Raw genomic sequence first — 21,216 nt, 5'->3', positions numbered from 1 at the left:
TTATTTTATTTTATTTTATTTTATTTTATTTTATTTTATTTTATTTTATTTTATTTTATTTTATTCATAAGTCACTTTGCAGATCTAATAAAATCTACATACTCTTTACATGGGAAAATTCATAAAAATCCATATCCTCACACAATTTATTGTATAATTTTATGTGCTACCCGGAAGCCTATTCATAGACCCCAAACTAAGAATCTTTGATTGGGAATAACTCTTTTTGACTCAGGGAGAATTTCAGGGTTAGCATTAAATCCTAGCAAACATCTCTTGCCAAATGCCCTCAGCTGTAGTATAGGTGACTTGATTATGCACTTGTAAATAGAACAGCTGCTGCTGTTTCAGAATCTGTGATTTCTCATAACAAGAGATAAGTTTAAGTCTCACACTCTTTTTATTTCTGTTCTTGTTCACATCCTTCTACAGATAATTATTTACCCAAATTGTGTTGAGGGATTCTGGATGGGCAAGAGATCTTTTAAAATCCGTTGTGGTGTTTTATTCTTTTTTATTTTCATTAAAACATATGCTTCCTTTAGCCACAAAATTACTGTAGGTTGTGGCGTAGAGGCATTTTCATAGTTCAGGCAGATTTGGGGCTCTAATTCTAGTGTGGTTATCAAGCCATGGTAGGGCCTAAAACATAATACAGACTTAGGTAATCAGCCAGCCATCTCAGCCATTTTTACTTTGAATGAATGCTGTGGGCAGCTCTTCATAGTTATGCTGTGAACTACTCTGTGATCATTTATTGATCTTATGTAACTTAAGTTCTTTCTATCCATTTTGTGTTTTCATTTTACATAAGACAATGTAGGCACAGGTCCAGTGGCACCCAAGTAAAGACAGGAGCTATTTTGTGTTCTTTTCCAGCCTTAGGTCGATTGATTCTTTCCAGTCATTGTTGGCTTTATCCTTTGTAGCCATATGAGACTGACACATAAATAAAGTTTACTCATACCTGAAAGGCTGACTTTGAAACACATCTGTATTGTTCTGGGCTAGGAAAAAAGCCTATTTTTTCCTCTTCTTTTTCCAGAATGACATGAATCCAGAGGTGGGCAAAAGCAGGTTTACAGTTGTGAGTACAGGAAACATGTATTATTCTTGCACGTCTTTTTCCATACAAACAAATGTGAGACTTATTTTGCCCACCCATATTTTACCTCCCATTTATGGATTTATCTTGTTACAATGATAAAGCTGACATTCGGTTGTTAGGTGGGAGAAGCATTTGAGTCCCTTAAAAAGAAAACTACCTTATTATAAGCAGTTGGGTATGCCAGCTTAGAATTAAGCTACCACATGAGCAGGGAGATAGAGATGGACCAAGTAGCCCTTTGCTCAGTACCTGCAAAGGTTATGATAAGATGGTGAGGGCTGGGTTTGAGAATGCGAAATGCAAAGTGCAGTGGTTAATATAACAGGGATTTGTCTCTCTGTCTGAAAACTCCTATTCTATGTAATAAAAGGCTAATATGAAAATTTCCCCCTCTACTGGGAGTTCAATCGGGAGCTCAACTGGGAGTTTGACCAGGGGATGGGGCTGACTGGCCAATTGCCCGTGGTCCCTCTCCCCAGCTGGCCTTGTCTCCGTCACCCTCCCCTTACCCTGATCAGGGGCAGTGCCAGCCAGACCCCACCTGTGTACAAATTCATGTACCAGGCCTCTAGTATAAAATAGAAAATAAGAAAAGCCCCATAAATTTAAAAGTAGGAAATGGAATACGTTTACTTTCTGTAGAGTGAGGGAAAAATAACTGCTTGAGCCATCGCCTGGGCAGGTGCTGTGTGAGTGTTGCCACCTGTCTCTTGTTCTCCTACTCCCAGACCCCGGTTGAGAAGATACTGCCAATGAGCTGAGTCAGATCATTGGAAATGGGCGTATGCGTACATACATATTGTAGGTGACTCAGTAATGACACATTAGGAAGAGAATGCAAAAACAAATAAAAATAATGCCATGAAGAGGAGGCGATGTTGACATTCTGACATTCTGAATCAGATACATCAGCTCTTGATTGGGGACATCAAGCATATTTTCCAGAATGGCCCAACCCAAGATGCATTGCCAAATCTGCAGACGTGAAAGGTCACTGTGGTCACCCACTAGGACAAACACACACCCTCTGCACATGCAGTTCTAATTAGTTGGGGTTCAGGGCAGGGCACCAGCCATTTGTACTTAATGGTGATAGTTTTAGGGATTCCTTGATGATTCAGTGATTCTACAGAGGATGCTAGATGGAGAAACACCTCACAGAATTAGAGGGAGAGACCCTGTCTCTGTTTGAATGAAACATATAGCCTGTTCTTTTAGGAATGCCTTACTAGTGGAGTTTGCGCAGTTGGAGTGCATTAACTGTATCTTTCATAGTAATTATATAATTGCTGTGCTGAAGCGTGTTTTACTACATATGGTTTTCAAAGCTAGCACTGATCCAATTTGGTACAGTCTTCTCCCAACCTTACTGCACTTCAGAAGTCTCTTCTCCAGTAAGTAGGCATTTTCAGGTGTATCAGAACAGGTCATGTGCATTCATATCTATAGCAAATATTTTTTGAATTAATTTATTGCCCTTCTGAACAATTTGAACACTGCTTTAGGGGGGAGAACTGGAATTTGAATCTGGGCCTGTCTGACTCTGGCAGACAAAAATAAATAAAATCTACAAGTCAGAGAGATTTGAGTTGGAGACCCTGTCCTCTCACCAGCTATGGGTATGTTTTGATTAGGTTATTTAAATACTTCTGAAGCTGTTCTTTTTCCTCCACATTTATTTGTGATAATAGCTCAAAAGTTTGCAGCTGAAATAAAGTGAGACCTGGCATGCAAGAGGCTTTCCGGAATTAGTAGCTAATACTGTTACTTACAGAGGATCCTGTAAATATAATTGGTAATTCTGAAGGCCTTTATTTTTTGTCTCCCTATGCTTACCATATAATGAAATATTTAAAATCAAAGACTAATGCTTTCTGTTATGTAAAACCTGAAGAGATTTTAGTGATACTGAATGGTTAATACATGTAAAACAATGAAAACTAGGCATTATAAAGATAGGAAAAAAAGAAGAGAAAGAACAAAGGGGAGGATATTAAGAAAAGTGTGTCATCTTATTTCAGAAGTTTAGATTGAATAAAACTTAAGCTTTTGGAAAAAAAACTTAAATAAATAATGAAAATAGAGATTTGAGGGACATCGAATGTCATACTTCATAGGATGGGCTGTGTGCCACAGGTTCCTCTGTAAGGGCAGTGATGTTGATGGCTTCTGTTGTTTGTTCAGACTTGTTTTCAGTCTGAAACTCTGCAGGGGACATTAATTAACACATTCTCTGGTACAAGCGCTGGCATTGGGCAACCTCTCTAAATTGATGGGTCCTGATGAAGTTGAATCAGCTTTACTATTTTAGGCAGTGGAGATTCTTAGCTGACTTACCGTTTTGTTTTTCTGTAATCTACTATGTGTTGGAGTCAAACCGGCCTGTATTTAGTTACTGATTCTATCATGAGACTTTGAATCAGTCACTTAACCTCCCCTAACCTGACTTGCTTCCCTCCTCCCCCAAATTATAAACTGACAGTAACAATACTTATTTCCCCCCATTGCTGAGAAGATTAAATAAAATTAAAGTGGGTGTAAGGAGGAGACAGTAGAGAAGTACATAGATCATTAAAGATTCATGAGATAAAGGATTAGAACTTACTCCTCTAGAATATAATCAAACTATAGAGTACCACATTACACCTGTTGTTGCTTGTTAATATAAATATGAGTTTTTATCAATGTACACAATTTGTAAGTTATTTTAGAAATTTGGTACTACAACTTTGCACATGTAAAAGCCAAGTGAGAATATTAACTTCTTGAAAGTTGTTAGAACAATTGTGCAGAGTAAAAAAAAAAAATTGTATGTTTTAATAAGGTTTAAGAAGTCAGGAAACTATTGCTGTCTTCTGCTTTTCTGAGCTACTATTTCATTTTTATGCTTTAAAAAAAATCTGATTCACCGCAGATGACAGGCTGAACCAAAAATGATGCATTTTTGATCTCTCATTGATGCATTATTTTAATTCACAGCCTTTAATTCCTCTGGAATACAAACACTACAGATTGAGGATTAATATATTTTACATGCTAGATGACAATTCCATGCACATGTTTTTTCTTTCCTACATGCAGTTGGGACTTTGCAGTCCTTATTCCCAGCACTTGTTTTTGACATTTCTGTGGTTTTTGCCACATTCGAGCAGACCTGTGGACCGAGAAGAATTAGAAATAGTGACTATGGTGGAAGAGCCAATAGAACACTCAAGTCAAGGGATTTGTGAAATGTCCTTTATCCAAATGTAGGCCTTGGGCTGGCATATAACAGGCATTGTATGAGGCTGATGTGAATGCATCTTTTGTGTGTGTGTCATGCTCTGTTAAGCAGGGTATTATAAAAGTAGTAAAAATATAATAAAGTTTTCTGTTTGTTTTGGGACTGGGCAGAAGGACTGTGTATTTGTATTTCAACCACCCTGGGGGCAGGCCTTTAATGTGAGTGGGCAGAGCAGGGGTTCAGGATTGCCAATGATAACTGGGAATCTCCTTAAACACTGGAAGAATGAGAGATGGCAGATCTCAGTTTCTTTTTAACTATTGGCAACCATGCTCCAGGAAGCAAAAAAATTACGCTGAAGAGAGAATTACTTTGATGTTTTAATATCATTTTGCTTTCCAATGTTTTGTGCAATCTGATGATAGTTTTGATCCATTTGATTTAGCACTTGATTCCAAATAATCCAAACAAATTTTGGAATATGTTGAATGCAGGTGAAATCAAGATAACTTTATTGAAGTCTCTCAGCTGGGTGATTTTTTTTGAGATCAGGTAGAGAAAACTGAAAAATCAAAAAGAATTAAGAGAATTGCTCAAGACCACTGAGCTAGTGAATGATAAAAATTCATATTTTAATGAAAAAATACACTATGAATACAATTCAGTACATTGAAATACTGTTGAAAGAATGAATTCCCATACTTACTAGATCCTTGAAAATCATATATACTTTTAATTACTTTCCATCCCCTTTACCTCCTTTATTGTTGACACAAAAAGAAATGTTTTGTGTAAGTAAACCTCCCCCTTTATAATGGTGGATGCTGTCCTGCAATAGAGGAAAAAGCTGATAAAGAATGACAGTGTGTTCAATAAGATTATCATTAATGATTACTGCTGAATTAGAGAGCTGAGAATGCCCCCTCTTCAGGAAATCAGAAGACCCCAGGTAGCCACTGAATTGCTGCCTCCCCTCATCCACTGTCTGACTTCTCACTCCAGAGCCCAGCACACAGCTCAGCTAACAGACTTGTAACCCAGCAGGAAACGGTTACTTACTTCTATAAAACTATCAGGTGACTCCACCTTAGGAACTGTGGTGGCCACAGAAAATTACTACTTCCTTTCCTTTGTGGTCCTGGTGAGAACTCAGGAGGGGAATCTAAAAAAATGAATGCCAGATGGCCTTAGCAAAGATGTACCTGGGGACAGCGCCTGCCCGGAACTCCAGAAGGAATGCCTTTGAAGTTCTCATCTACAAGCTGGACCTTGTACAGCTCAGGGCTCTGCCCCATGGTGGCGAACAACCTGCTCCTCCATAGTTGTCATCAGACTGATCGTTGAAAATGAGCTGACTCCATGGAGGCAGAGTGGCACTCAGAAAAATGCTTGTTGCCATTAGTGGCTCAATTAGGTCTGGAAAAAGCTCTTCACCCACAGTGAACTGAGCGATTCTTTAGGACAGGAAAGACATGCTGAGGCTGAGGGCCCCAACTGTGCAAGCCAGGGAAGAATTTATATGAAAGGTCCCTGCGTGTAGAGGCTAGAGCTGGCCCTGAAGGACAGGGATCTTGGGGCTGAAACAAACATAAAGTTTAGCCAAAAGCAAATTTGTTGGAATTAAATAGTATTTTTTTCACCACCTCAAGTCAAGCCTCCTTCCATCACCATTTATCCCCCTTTTACCCTCTTCTGCCTCTCCCACCCCTCCTCCCGTTTGGTAATCACCATACTGTTGTCTGTGTCTATGAGTAATTTTTTTCTTTGCTTAATCCCTTCATCTATTTTACTCAGTCCTCCTCTCTCCATCTCTTCTGACAGTTGTCAGTCTGTTCTCTAAATTAAATGGTTTGATATGAATATATGATTGAACAAATGTATGTGTGCATATATTTTGCAATATTAGTAATTTATGGAGAGAGAGAGAGAGAGAAAAAATGGTATCAGATGAGCTGGCTCTAAATCCCACCTCTGTCATGTATGAACCGAATTGTCAATGGGGCCTTGTCAATGGGGCCTTGAGTCTGTGGGTTTGAATCCCGTTTCTGCAGTATGCTAGATGTGTAACTTGGGTAAGTTACTGAGTTTCTCTGAACCTCCATTTTCTCATTTCTACATGCAGAACACATCGTGGAAAGCACTTCAAATTGTGCCTGTACCTAGCAAATGCTCATAACTCACACGATATACTTACTTTGGTACACTTTTGGGCCAGATATTATTCTAACTACACTATATATATTATTAATATATGTAAACTGTTCTTATTATCATCATTGCTATTTTTGAGGTACCCAAGATTATATTTTGAAACCATTTGCTTACTTTTAGTAATTTGTTTTCAGTCTATGGTTTTTGCTATGGCTTATTTACAGTAGTGAAGGATTGGAATAACTGAAACATTCATGCATTACCTATTAGTATTGGGGTTTAGTATTTCAAATAGTGGTATCATTTGGGTGCTGAGAATAATAAGATCTAACAATAATTGATTATTATTATTATTATACTAGATGCCCAGTGCATTAAATTACTGCACTTAGCGGGGGTGGGGGGGGTTAGGGGGGGAAGTTCCTTCAGCCGGCCTGCGGCCTCTTGCAGTCTGGGAGCCCTCGGGGGATGTCTGACTACTGTAGGGGTGAGAGAAGCTTCTGCCACCACTGCTGCATTCACCAGCCATGAGCCTGGCTTCTGGCTGAGCGGCACCCACCCTATGGGAGCGCACTGACCACCAGGGGGCAGCTCCTGCATTGAGCACCTGCCCTGTGGTGGTCAGTGCACATCATAGTGACCTGTCATTCCACCATTTAGTCGATTTGCATATCAGCCTTTTATGCCTGTGGGATTGGGCCAAAACCAGCTCTCTGACATCTCCCAAGGGGTCCTGGATTGCAAGAGGGCACAGGCCAGGCTGAGGGGCCCCACTGGTGCATGATCAGGGCCAGAGGGGGACGTGGGAAGTTGACCAGCCAGGGAGGAACCATGGGAAGGCTCCAGAGTATGTCTGGCCCATCTTGTTCAGTCCTGGTCAGCTGGACCCCAGCAGCAAGTTAACCTACCAGTTGAAGTATCTGCCCCTTGGTGGTCAGTGCACATAATAGCTGGTGGTTGAGTGGTCTTAGCATATCATTAGCATATTATGCTTTCATTTGTTGAACGGATGACTGGACAACAGGACACCTAGTATATTAGGCTTTTAATATATAGAGCAGGGGTCCTCAAACTTTTTAAAGTGGGGGCCAGATCACGGTGCCTCAGAGAGCTGGAGGGCCGGACTATATGAACTACTAATTCCTACTGTAACACCTCGGCTGCGCTCACTGCCCAAAAAACCTGGCGGGCTGGATCAGACTCCTCTGAAGGCCGCATGTGGCCCGCGGGCCGTAGTTTGAAGACCCCTGATATAGAGTGACAAACACTGCCAGGTAAGTGTCTTTATCATTCTATTTAGCAAATTCATTCTATTTAGCTAGAATTCATATCCAAGAAGTCTGATTCCAGAGAGAATGTCTGTGTATGGCCATGGGACACATCACTGAAAGAAAAAAAGTGCAAGTCACTAAAGATGAAAGACCAGAGTGTGAAGACAGGGCTTGATGAATTGATGTCACACAGACTGACAGTAGATAGGAGGAGAGAAAGACCATAGGCGAGGGGTAAAGCCCTTGACGCCTACGTGGCATGAACCAAGAGGTTGGTTGAGTGAAGTAACAAGGAGACATGGAGGGTGATATACAACCACTAGCAAAATAACAGCAAGCTAATATACATGGAATCCTTACTATGTGCCTGGATTTGTATGAAACTTTTGTAAAGCACTATTATTTCAAGAAACATGCACAACAATCCTTTGAACAAGATACTATTTTTATTTTCATTTAATGTATAAATTAATTCAACTTTAGAAAAATTGAATATATCGCCCACATCTACTGTTTTAAGTAATCCAGAATGGCTCTGTGAAATGGTTTTAAGTCATCCATCCATCCATCCATCTACCTACCCATTCATCCATCCATCCATCCATCCATCCATCCTTCCATTTATCTACCCACCCATTCATTTGTTTAATGTGAGGATCTGTTAAGCTCTGGAAATGGAAAAGTGCTTTAAATCCCAGAGCCTTTGACTCTGAAGGGAAAGAAAGATATAGTAAGGCTGTGATTTAATTATTTGCAAAACAAGAGTGCTGTGTTGCATAATCCTTAATATTTCTTCTACCCCAGCTCTGTCATTCTAGTAACAGCAAGAAGCAATCAGTAAAAAGCAAGTTTTGCGCCACCAGCTTGGTGGTATAAAACTCGAACTGACTTAACTATTGTTAGCATACAACCATCCATTTTCTCAGTGCTATGAAGACTAGCAAGCTTGGCAGCCCAGGAGCCCCGTGTGAGCAGCCGGGCATGGTTTTGGGTGGGAGACCCACATTCACTGTCCGTGAAGTGTTTACAGTTTGCATGTGCACTGCAGGTGTGTGACATCACTTCCCACGACTGATGCAAATGCTGGGAACAGTGGCAGGAGACTGATAGCCTGCCTTTAACCCTTTCCAAAGGAGCCATCTTGTGGGCAGATGTCGGCCACACCTTCCTGCACATCTCTCCAAATAACCTGGAGAGGAGCCAGTTCTTGCTGATCTGGCCTTGGCATTAGCATGCACAGCCACTGAGCTTCTTCCGGAAGTGGGAATGGGTAACCGAGTGCTTTTCTTTGATGCCCAGGTGATGAAAATGATGGGAAAAATCAGAATTATTGTCTTGTTTACACTACAATCAAAACTCATTACTGAGGTTGCATGATTTCGGAGGGCATGGGAGTGGAACAAGGTTTTCTAAGTAGGAGAAAGCCTCATTTAAAGACAGTTCCCCAAACTACTAGTGTAAACAAAATTGGAGAGAGGAATATGAAAACTATGAAAGGAAACAAATGTTTTCATGTTTTTCCTTGCAAATAGTCCTCTAGTTTATCCAACACAGGATTTCCCTTGACATAAAGGAAACAAACAGAATGAAAAGTTATGATAATGAAAAATCACCTATATGCAGTTATTAAAACAGATTATGCTCTTAGTTTATACATACACTGCAGTGTTAAATCAGGCATTGGATACAACAACTAAGCAATTTGAAATAATCACAGAAAAGTTGCTAGAAATTGGCTAAGACTCTTTCATATAACCCACATTACATACTTCCCTGTAGCATCTGTGTACAAGTACATATAAATATAAACTAACATAAATAAAAGTAACAATACTTTATTTTAAAGAAGCCTGTATTTTAGACTTTCCAGCCATTTGTGTAACTTTCCCTATAGTTAGTTGACATTTTGGCAGGTTTACCAGGCTGATACTTTTTATCCTACACATTTACAGTGTCGGAGGTACTGTTGCTGATTTTATTCTTCCACGCAACTTCAGGACGGATGGTAAGAGGGTTGTTTCTTGTAGGTGATCACTGGAGAACACAGACCCATGTTCTGGGGACTTCATGTATTGTTAATCATTATTTCTGTAATCATAAGGGCTACTACGTATGAGCAATGGAAGCAAATGGTGTTTGAAAATAGATCCCAGGGAAGGAAACAAACAGCCATATCCCAGCCTGCTATTTTCCTTCCCACACCAGATCGGTACTCTGTGTGGGTGTCTGTTTGGGTCACATTATCTATGAAGTGCCTTTGACAAAGTCATCCGCTCTGCTGCAGCTGCAAGTGCTGAGCATTTTGCTTGAATCTGTTGTTCTGTGATGTATTCTGGCACACACAGCTTTGGAAAACATTTAGACACAGCCTACCATTGTTTTTCAAGTCCTAGACAATTCTGGTTGAGCAGGTCTGATTAACATCAGTTTAGAAGTTTGAAGCCAAACCTTTTGCAAGGTGTCAACATTTGTAGGATGGGATCTTACTTTGAAAGAAACTAAGCTTCCTTATGTTTCAAGTTTGAAGATAAAGTGTGTCTGTTAATTTGCGACTGTTAGAGATTGGAGAGCCAGGAAAGCAGAAACTAGGATATAAACTTAAAAAAAAAAATTTTTAATTTGATTGTAGAGAAAGAGGAAGAGAGAGGGAGACAGAGAAACAGTGATTGGCTGCCTTCTGCACAGCCTCTATTGGGGGTTGAGCCCCAAACGTGGGCATGTGCCCTACTGGAAATAGAACTGGTTACCTCTTGGTTCATGTGATGATGCTCACCAACTGAGCCACACTGGCCAGGGCACTATATAAAAATTAAAAAAAATTATTTCACAGTATTAAAATGGAATCTCACTACAATGTTAGAAAATTTAGATGACAACTTTTTTTTTGGTCAACTCATCCATTTCTCCTATTCACATGCTCCAAACTGTAAAAATTAGTTTTGAAAAATTAAAGGGAACCTTTCTTTTAATATCTTAGGAAGACATCCTCTTCTAAGATGTTTTTCTGTGACTGGTTGTGGCTGTGGGAGCAGGAGTTTGTGACACTAATGTAGGACATCCCTCTGTCTGGCTGTGAGCTGGCACTTCTGAATATACAACTGAAAGTAGAATGACTGATGAGTCTACCTTGGAAAACTCAGAAGCCAACTGGAGACCCTGTGGCCGACAAACTCAGGCACATAATCAAAACCAGGCAACCTTTTATTTAAATCAGAAAATTAAAAATGACAGGTACCGCCTCTGCTGTGGGACTTGGGACCTCCCTTCCTAGTAGGGGCAGTTCATAGTCATGCATCCAGGAGGGGCAGAGCAAAGGTGATTGTGACTAGTTATGTTGCACAATTTCATGATCTTTTAAATATTTTAGGCAATGATATTAGAAACCTCTCAAAATGTACAAGTTGTTATGATTTTTAAAATTTTTATTTTGAGGATAGTTTTATATTCACATGCAATTGTAAGAAATAATATAGAGAGGTCCATCTACCCTTCACCCAGTTTTCCCCAATGGTCGCATCTTGTGACACTATAGTACAATATCATAACCAGGAAATTGACACGGATATAATCCATTAGCCTTATTTCAGTTCATCAGCTTTATACAGACTCAGTTATATGTATGTGTGTGTGCATTTGCATGTAGTGCTGTTCTGTTTGACTATATGTGCAGATTCATGGTCTCACCATCATAGGCAAGATAGAGAAGAGTGCCATCACAAGGCCCCTTGTGCTAGCTATTAATTTTTTTTAAATCCTCACCTGAGGATATGTTCATTGATATTGGAGAGAGAGAGAGAAAAAGAAAGAGAGGAGAGAGAGAGAGAGAGAGAGAGAGAGAGAGAGAGAGAGAGAGAGAGAGAGAGAGAGAGAGACGTTGATGTGAGAGAAAAACCAACTAGCTACCTCCCATACCATCCTGACCTGGAACAAACATAAACCCAGGTATGTGCCCTGACTGAGAATCAAACCTGCACCCTTTTGGTTTATGGGATGATGCTCCAACTGTCCATCTCCAAGCTGTTAATGTTTAATAGGGGATGTTCTCAAGATTTATTCCTAAATTGGAATAGCTTCTCTGATGCTATGTTGGATCTAAAATAGTTTTGAAAGAGATGACTAAGAGGACAGAAGACGTTAACCTTCACACTAATTCCAAGGACTAGACCAAACTTTGGAATTCTGGAGCTGGCCTCCCTGGGGAGTTCCTTGGGAATACAAACAATGACTTACCATGCTGCCAGAGAAAGGGGAGCTGAACAGAGCGTGGAGAAAGATCTTAATGATATCTGGAGTAAAAATAAGGCAGGGCTTTAAGGATACAGGTTAGTAGGCCTTTAGTACTGTTTTAACAAAGGAAGTTAAATATTATAGCCTCAGATTATTTTGTGTAAAAAGGAAAAAAGCAATGTCAGCAAGAACTAAAAAAAAAAATCTTTACTGGTCTAAGCTCTGCAAAAAGAGCTCTCTCCCCCTGGGAAAACAATAAAAAAATATTTGCCCTGTATCAAATTTAGGACCACTTACCAAACTGGCAGTTTGGCAGAGGCTGCCGCTTAGCTGAGAGCTCGATTGTCCGACCCACTTGTGGCTCAGCATGAGCTTTCCTCAGAGACAATAGATATTTATGTTCACACATTTGGAAAATGAACTTTCACAAACAAGTGCAATTTACATAGTTTCTTAAAACCATAAAACATCGACACTTACAGACTAATGGGTTCTGGGCTCCCCTCAAAACAAGGCTTTGTGCTCCTTGCTGCTATCTAGGTAATGAAGACCATCTATAAAGCGACTTGTTAATAGGAGAAAACTGTGAGAAGTCAATTATAAAAGCTGCATGCTGGGTATTTTCTCCTTGTTTTGCCTCCTTGGAATTAGAAATATTCATTTTGTTCGGAGGAGAATGTTAGTTTAGTTATATTAATATGTGTATCTTTTCCACTAATAGGTGGAAAAGACAGTATTAGAAATACAGCTAATTAGCCATCCAATAAATACCTGTACTCTTTTTCAGTCCACGGTCAGGAGTCTGGATGCAAAGGGTGACTGTATGCATTGATCTACACCATTTTCTCAAGGGGACTTGAGCCAAGTCCCCTTTTGATATCCATTGGGTGGAGGGGGCGGGGTGGTGGCGGGGGAGAGGATCCTGGAACCCATTCCCCATAGATACCAAGGGGAATAAGTTTTGGGGAAGAAACAAATTGAATTCAAATTTTGAAGTACATTGGGGAGGGTTGTGGTGAGGTTAGTGCCTGTAAAACACTCCCCACCCTCATTGTTCAAGGGTTAACAGCATGTGTGTGTGTGTGTGTGTGTGTGTGTGTGTGTGTATATATATATATATATTTATTTTATGTAATAGAAAAGTAAATATATCCAGTAAATATATCCATAGACTGTATAAAATTATCAAAAGCTAACTAGCACTTTGAATTTCATATACGGATCTTAGAGAAGTCTACAGAAGTCAAGAATTCCTCAGTTAATTATCTTAATCTTCAAATGAAAAAAATGGGGCCCTTAAGAAGTCAGAAGTGTATCTTTCTGAATGGATTGAATAGGTCTGTGATGCTGAGAATAGGCCTTTGCTCAGAATGCTGGGATAAGTCTCTTGACCATTAAAGTTCGGCTCAGTGGTTAAACAACAGCCCATGGACTGAAGGTCTCGGGTTCAATTCCAGGTCAGGGGAGTATACCTCTGTTGCAGGTTCTCCAACCCCAGTAGCATGCAGGAAGGAAACAGTCGATGTGTCTTTCTCATGTCAATGTTTCTCTCTCCCCCTCCTCCCTCCCTTCCACTCTCATTAGAATTCAATGGAAAAAGTATCTTTTGGGTAAAGATTAAAATAAATAAATAAATAAATAAATAAATAAATAAATAAATAACAACAATAATAAAAGTTTAAAAAAATGTGCTTTGGTGGATGAGAGTCAGATGGTGATGAGTAGTTTGCATCAGTATTAGTCTGCTTGGCTGCCAAACAAAATACCACACATTAGGTGGTTTAAACCAGTGTTTTTCAACCTTTTTTTGGGCAAAGGCACACTTGTTTCATGAAAAAAATCACGAGGCACACCACCATTAGAAAATGTTAAAAAATTTAACTCTGTGCCTATATTGACTATATATAAAGTAATTCTCTTGAATAGGAATCAAATAAACACAAAGAAAGTATTTTATAATTACTTTATTATGAAATATTAAGTAAACAAAATAGTGAAAAATTATAAAATTCTTGTCTTGTCTGCACCTACAGCACACCAGGCAACATCTCGCGGTACACTAGTGTGCCGCGGAACAGCGGTTGAAAAACGCTGGTTTAAACCACAGAAACTTATTTTCTCATTGTTTTGGAGTTTGGAAGTTCAAGATAGAGTTCCAGCATGGTTGAGTTCTGGTGAGGGGTTTCTTTTTTTGGCTTTCAGAAAATTGCCTTCTTATTGTATTTTCACATGGGAGAGAGAGGCACACACAGAAAGATCTCTGGTGTCTATTTTTAAGCTGCTAATCCCATCCCATTATGGGGTCTCCACCCTCATGAACTCATCAAATTGAATTATTTCCCTAAGGTCTCATCTTCATATAACATCACATTGGTAGTTAGTGATTTAACACAAAAATTTTAGGGGGACACAATTCAGTCCACAATGGCATTTCTGAAAGAGGAATATGGTGAAAGGCATGTAGTGACCAACTCTTCAAGGAAGTCCAGTCCTCCAGCCGAGGCTGGCATGTTAAAAAATGTAGGGGAAAAGTGGGGACAGTACTTCTAGGGGTAGAATTTTACTGAACACTCACATCTTTTTGAAGAGTAATCTTTATCAGAATCCAAAGTGGATAGATTGGGGACCCAACCAGGGAAAAGCCTCTTCCTCTAGAGATGAAAACTATATTTTATTTTAGTAAATTGCTCCATGTTGGATTTAGGTTGAAAGTAGAAGAGCAATCCCAAGCATTGGCCTTGATTGCTATTGAACTAACAATGCAGTGAAGACAAGTGCTATCTGAAAAGGTTTGTTTAATACTTTAAACCTGGATCATTCTAACAAGACGCAATTTTCTTGTAATTTACCCTGTCAGGATATACTTAATGCCTTGGAATTATGTCCTGGGCAGCCTTATTTAATGAGTTTGCTTGTACTACCATTGTGTAAGGTTTATACATCACTGGATAGCAGGGGGAATTTGTGCTGCTGAAAAGGAGAAATAAGATTGAGTTGGCATGCTAGCATTGTGATAACTTTTTATTATTATCATGAAAGTATTGACACAAAGTGATTTCAATTCTAGACCAGAAAACACATTGAGTGGATCCAAAGTGAGATGTTCCATCGAGTCTCAGAAGAATGGTCTTATATTCTGATTCAATTCTAGCATTTTTCTCTATGGATATTTTTTTCATATGATGGTAGAGGCATTAGCCTATGAAGTACAATCAGGGGCTCTGACTTTCTGACAGATTCTTAGTCTCCATCACTGGGGAGGAAGTGGTTTAGAGCAGAAACCTCAGTGTCAGTTCAGGAATCAATCTGGCTCTGCCATTTGTGAGCTATTGTGAATGTGGGCAAATTACATGAATTTATCTAATTAAGCTGCCCTGTTTTAACTTGGTGCTTATGAGGACTGGCTTAAATTGTGAGAGCTGAGTGCAGAACTTGGCACAGTTTAAGCTCTACATATGATAGCCGTTATCATGTCGGATTGATAATTCATCAACTCGGTGACTGACCATCCATGCTTAGGAAGAGTTTAAAAATCACTATTAAGTCCAGTTTTGTTCCACAAAATTTTTCATTACTGGTTTCTGATAGCTAACTCTTCCTTTCCTCCTACTAAGGGTTGTAGAAGGCCAGGGAACAAAGGTAGATATGCACAACTTGCCCCCTCTCTTCCTGTAATGAAGATTCCTGTAGAATTAAAAAAGCACCTGAAGTATAATTCAAATGAGAAGCAGCAGCATACATTCCCCCTTTTGGAGAACAATTAATTGATTACCATTAAGTGCTGCTTAATTGGCCTTGAGGGCTTATTTTTGTATACAATCCTAAACTGATTCAAGATGGAGTCAGTTCACTAGTTTTTTTTTTGTTTTTTTGTTTTTTTGTTTTTTAAACTCAGCCATTTTAATTTAAAATTAAATACGGGCATGCTATCTAAATAGGTTTGAGTTATTTTTCAAGTCAGGGACTGAAGACATTAATTGAGCAACATTTCTATGTATTGACATATCGAGCTGTTTATGTCTGATGGAATAGTGTCCCACAGAGAAGGAATTAAAATCCAAGATTATGAAGAAAATGATCTCTATCTGGCTCCATGCAGAGAGCCTGTGCTTTTAATGGAATGTTTGAATAAAAGTAGTAAAGTAGGATTTTACACTAAGAGCACCAAGTAGCCAGGGCAGCCACTTCTAATAGTGGGTATTATGACTGAATCTGGTACAGTAGCCAGACCACAAGAGAGGCAAAAGTGTTCGACTGTGAAAAAGGAAGGATAGTTCTGTTTCACTCTATCCTTTTCCTAATACTTTCTCCCATCCAGATGTGCAGCCTCAGATCAAAATTCCACTTCTGTTAGACGGTATATGAATCTAATGAGACTCAATAGCTCCATTATGCATTATTTTCTCAACATCTGTTAGCCACAGTTCCTGAACCTAACTTTAAAGCTTTCTCCTTTGCTATTAAAGTCCTATCCATTTGCAATTTTTTCATAACCCAATAAAACCCCCCTTTGCAGCCCGAGCTTAAGTTACTTTTTGCTTGCTTGAGGCTGACAGTGCAGACAAGCTGAGTGGTCAGCTGAAGTGGTAACAGGCTATGCTAAACTCTAAATCCATAATAATCGCCTCAAAACACTAGATGGCACAGGAGAGGCATGAATGGACTGAGGAGAGCTCAGCCTTCAAACTTGGAAGCTTTAAATAATTCTTAGGGTTAAAAAGAGCAACATTTTAGGATATTTTTATACATTATTTCTATGCACTTTCCTATTGTTTTGAGCTTTATCTTTGAGACTGTTCAGAACTGGGTGATGTAAGGTGAAATTCTTTCTAGCTTGAAAGCAAACACTTAAAAAATTCTTGGTTGAGTTATACAGTTATTTTCCTTTATTTTATCACAGAATCACACATATTCTTGCTATATGTATAATAATGCATACATACAATAATATGTTTATATGCATATATGATTTATATATCTGTATGTTGTCTTTATGATGTATTAGACATATGCTGTTTCAGGATACTTGGGGAAAATGCACACCATGGTATGTGTAACTATGCCTGTGATTCTACTTATTGTTTTAATTATATGACTGTATAGAGCTGAATTCTCAGAAATAATTTTCTAAGAGAAAACATCTAAACATAGAAGTTAGTGCTATGTAATTTCTATTTTTCTCTCAGCTTCAAGTGACCAATGTATTCCAGGAAGTTTCTCATATAGTATGTTTATTAAACATGAGGTTAAGTTATTATTTCCTTTAATGGAAAATGATAAGGGAAGTATATTAAGCAGTTACTGAATATTGAGACTCATAGTACTGAGTACAGTAAGAGTATCATTAGCTTTAGTTATAAAAATTCTACTTATTTGTAGGGAACATTATACATGTAAAATCACAAGTAGATAAATGGTTTACTATTTAGTAATTTCTCAAATTTAGTGGGAAAAACTAAAAATCAGCCTCACAGCTGATCATGCTAAAAAATACTTATGTAGAGAAAGGTATCATGACTATTAAAACCTGAACAGATTCTCATTTTTAAAAAGTATATCTGGCATTACCTATCTGGATTGAGCATTGGCTTGTGGACCAGAGGGTCCTGGGTTCAATTCCAGTCAAGGGCATGTACCTAGTTTGGGTTTCAGGCTCTCCTTGGTCTGGGCTCTGGTCAGGGCACTCAATTGATGTATTTCTCTCACATTGATATTTCTCTTTATCTTTCCCTCCCTCTTTCACTCTCTCTAAACATCAATGGAAAAATATTTTTGGGTGAGGATTTAAAAAAAAAGTACATAAAAACTAGATCTGGAGTGTTTGAGTTTTTAAGAAAGCTCTTTGGATAATTACTAATAACCTAAAACTAAGGGAAGCTGTTTAACATATTGTTTCCCACGCTTTTCCATAGACTAATTGAGTCCATTAAACAAAACAGCCTTTCTTATCTGTAATATGGAGAAAATGACATTTAACTCAAAGGATTGTTTTGAAAACTAGAAATAATGCATGTAAATGTATATAAATTTAAATAGCCTCAGGTTTCACAGATTAACAACTTTATTTCTGAAGTAGATATTTGAGAAAGAAATAAAACTAACCAGAAACACAGAACCATAATATAAAAATAAAAAGGGTGTAGGGAGTCTGACATCCCTACATTTCTGATGGCCATTTGTAAATAATTTATGTGTAATTATTTAAAAACTAGTGTCTCAGTGCATGAATTCATGCACATTGAAAGGAAATTAATTATAAGAAATATTTTAATATCGCTATTTACCCTTTCTCTATAATAGAAGTGTCAACCAAATTCATGACGCACAATGACAGAAAGAAACAGATGCCAGAGTTTTATATGTATTGTACATGTTATTCTTTTATAAATAGAATAATCTTGTTTAATTAGACTTGCTTTCTAATGTAGCTAAACTTTTTCCAGACCAATGAAGCATCCGAACTTTTCTTTCAGGTAATTGTTAGAAGCACAGCAGTAAATATCAACATGAATCAGATTATTATTGTAGATCACGTAGGGAGAACAAAAGATAAAATATTTGACTGTAGCAGTATTTGACTATATTCTGTGCAGCAAGAAAACCTGAAGTCTTTTTCAAGGTCCACCATTTCTTCTTTTCAGTCAGGTCAAGTTTCTAAGCTTTCTAAATCTCCATTTTCCAGGCTAATGAAAAGAAAATAGGTTTCCACGAATTTCCTATCTACCTACTCTAGGGCTTCTGAGAGGATCAAATGAGATGAGGCATGGGAAAATGTTTCCCAGACATTTGGCTTAAGTGTGAAATGTTTGCACCTGGCTATAAAGCAAGCCATGTTCCTGGGCTGAAGAAACTCCAAGGAGGCTAGTAGTCACTAGGGAGAGGAAGCTGGGTGTTGCTACGTGATATCATTACCTGGCGCCTATAGCCACTGTTTCTGGGCTGGGCTGGGCTGTGGGCCACATTTTGCATCATGGGGTCTCAGCAGCATTGGTGTAATTTGATGGGCTGTTGTTCCTGGGTGGTGGCAGGGCCTGTTTCCCACTTGGGGGAAGCTGAGGGTTGCTTTGTGGGTGCCAGGTCCTTGGTGCTGTTTCTCTGTAAGTGGCCAATGTGGATTATGGCAGCTCCTGTTTTGAGCGTCTGCCCCCTGGTGGTCAGTGCATGTCATAGTGACCAGATGGACACAGCATATTAGCCATATATTGATATGTTCTATATTTTATTTTGGAAAATGTGATTTCACAGTGCATCATAAAATCATTCATAGGTATCATTATATCTAAAAATATTAATTATTGGGTGGAGGTATCATCTTATTCTGAAGAGAACAAGTTTCTGCTTTCAGAGACATGAGACATTAACTAAGTAGTCTTGAATACTCAGTGCTCAAGGTCTTTTTTAAATTGTTTTTATTTTTTATTCTTAACATGGGTTTGACATCTTTTATTTATTTTATTTTTTAATTTATTTTTTATTTTTTTTAAAAAAATATATTTTATTGATTTTTTTACAGAGAGGAAGGGAGAGAGATAGAGAGCTAGAAACATCGATGAGAGAGAAACATCGACCAGTTGCCTCCTGCACACCCCCCACCGGGGATGTGCCTGCAACCAAGGTACATGCCCTTGACCGGAATCGAACCCGGGACCCTTCAGTCCGCAGACTGATGCTCTACCACTGAGCCAAACCGGTTTTGGTGGGTTTGACATCTTTTAATCAGACAAGGTTGCTATGGTTAAGCAGAATTTCTCAATGACAGTACCTCAGCACTTGACATTTGGGGCCAAATACTTATGTGTTGTGTGTGTGTGGGTGTGGGTGTCTTATGCCTTCATTGCACAATGTTCAGCAACATTCCTGGCTTCTACCCACTAGATACCAATAGCACACTGTAACAACTAAACGTGTTTCCAAATACGGTCAACTGTCCCTGGAGGGCAAAATTGCCCCCCCCCCCCAATTGAGAACTATTGCTATGTAATAATTCACTCTGTGTAAAACCGAGTCAATATTAAAAAAATGATAACAATGATTGCTTTTCAGCTAAGCAATCTCTCATAAGCTTTGACATTAAAGACTTCATCAGAAATTCCCAGAGTTATCCAAGTCATCTAATTTAGGGACCTTTATTTGAGATAAGAATCCAATAAAAATGTTTTCATGAAGTCACTGGTTCATACTTGTTGGTTAACTCATTAAGTCAATCCATTCAATCATATGTTAAATCAATCAATTACAAAATGTAGATGGTACTAAGTATTCACTAGGGGCACAATGATAATAAATGTCACTTTTATGGAGCCAAAGCCCTGAAGGACATGTATTAAATACAGGAACTATTCAGACCTCTTTATGGGCTCAGAAATCATCTCTCTAATTACACAGCAGTCACTCATTAGGCAAATATTTATCGCACTCTAATTTCAGTTCAGTATGTTAAACTCTGTGTCGAATCAATGCCACTCCTTAAGCACCATACAGGGAAGACAAACAAATGAACCAACAATTCAGTGAGATCTAAAATACAAACTATATTCTTTGGAGGGTCTCTGAACTCACTGGGAAAGTTTCCAGGGAAGGTGAAATCTGAGTTACATGGTGAAAGTGGAACAGAATCAAGTAGAATGGGAGTCAGGAGTATGGATATTCTGTATGTGTAATATAGCATGTGGGTAGATAGGGTGTAGAAAATATGGCATAGTTTACTTTCTTCAAGGAAATCAATGTATTAGGTGAGAGTATGACAGAAGGGTCAGTGTTGAGTCCATGAAATACTTCATACACATTCTGACAGGAGGGTCTTATAATCTGATAGCTAGAGCATCTGAATTAATCTGAAAAATAATCATTTTAAATCTTAGAACATATATACTTAAGTGAATAGGGTTTAAGTTTTTTTTTTTTTTTTTAAGTTTTCTTTTCAAAGCCTGTGCGAAAAGATTAGGGAGGTGACTTAGCTGTGAACACAGCAAGCAGAACCAATAAGCATGGTCAGGCCAACGCACCAGGAGTCAAAACATCATCTCATCAACATCATCTCATAGACTGATGACTACAATAGCTGATGTCTTCAGACCCACAGGGCGGCACATAGCACCCTATCCCATTCCCTTTTATAGTCCTGTCCCCTACACGTCGCTGCAAGACAGGATTTGATCCTTGTAAGCACCTTGTCTTCTTGGTTGGCTAGCCTTCTTAATAAATGCCTAATATGATTCAACTTTGCCTTTGTTTAT

General features: G+C 38.7%; 1 pseudogene across 1 annotated transcript in view; it reads right to left on the bottom strand.

Moving 5' to 3' along the window:
• LOC311622564 (proliferating cell nuclear antigen-like) overlaps window positions 1-5,626 on the bottom strand; it is a 51,118-nt pseudogene extending 45,492 nt beyond the window's left edge. The window contains exons 1-2 of the transcript in view: window positions 5,534-5,626; window positions 4,184-4,262 (exon numbers count right to left, since the gene is read on the bottom strand). The product of the transcript in view is annotated as a proliferating cell nuclear antigen-like (transcript). The remainder of the gene's footprint in view (window positions 1-4,183; window positions 4,263-5,533) is intronic.
• Window positions 5,627-21,216: the final 15,590 nt, after the last annotated feature.

This window comes from Pipistrellus hanaki (genome assembly GCF_964339955.1).
Source record: "Pipistrellus hanaki genome assembly, chromosome: 5".
Classification (NCBI taxonomy): domain Eukaryota; kingdom Metazoa; phylum Chordata; class Mammalia; order Chiroptera; family Vespertilionidae; genus Pipistrellus; species Pipistrellus hanaki.
This window is presented reverse-complemented; position numbering and strand designations above follow the sequence as displayed.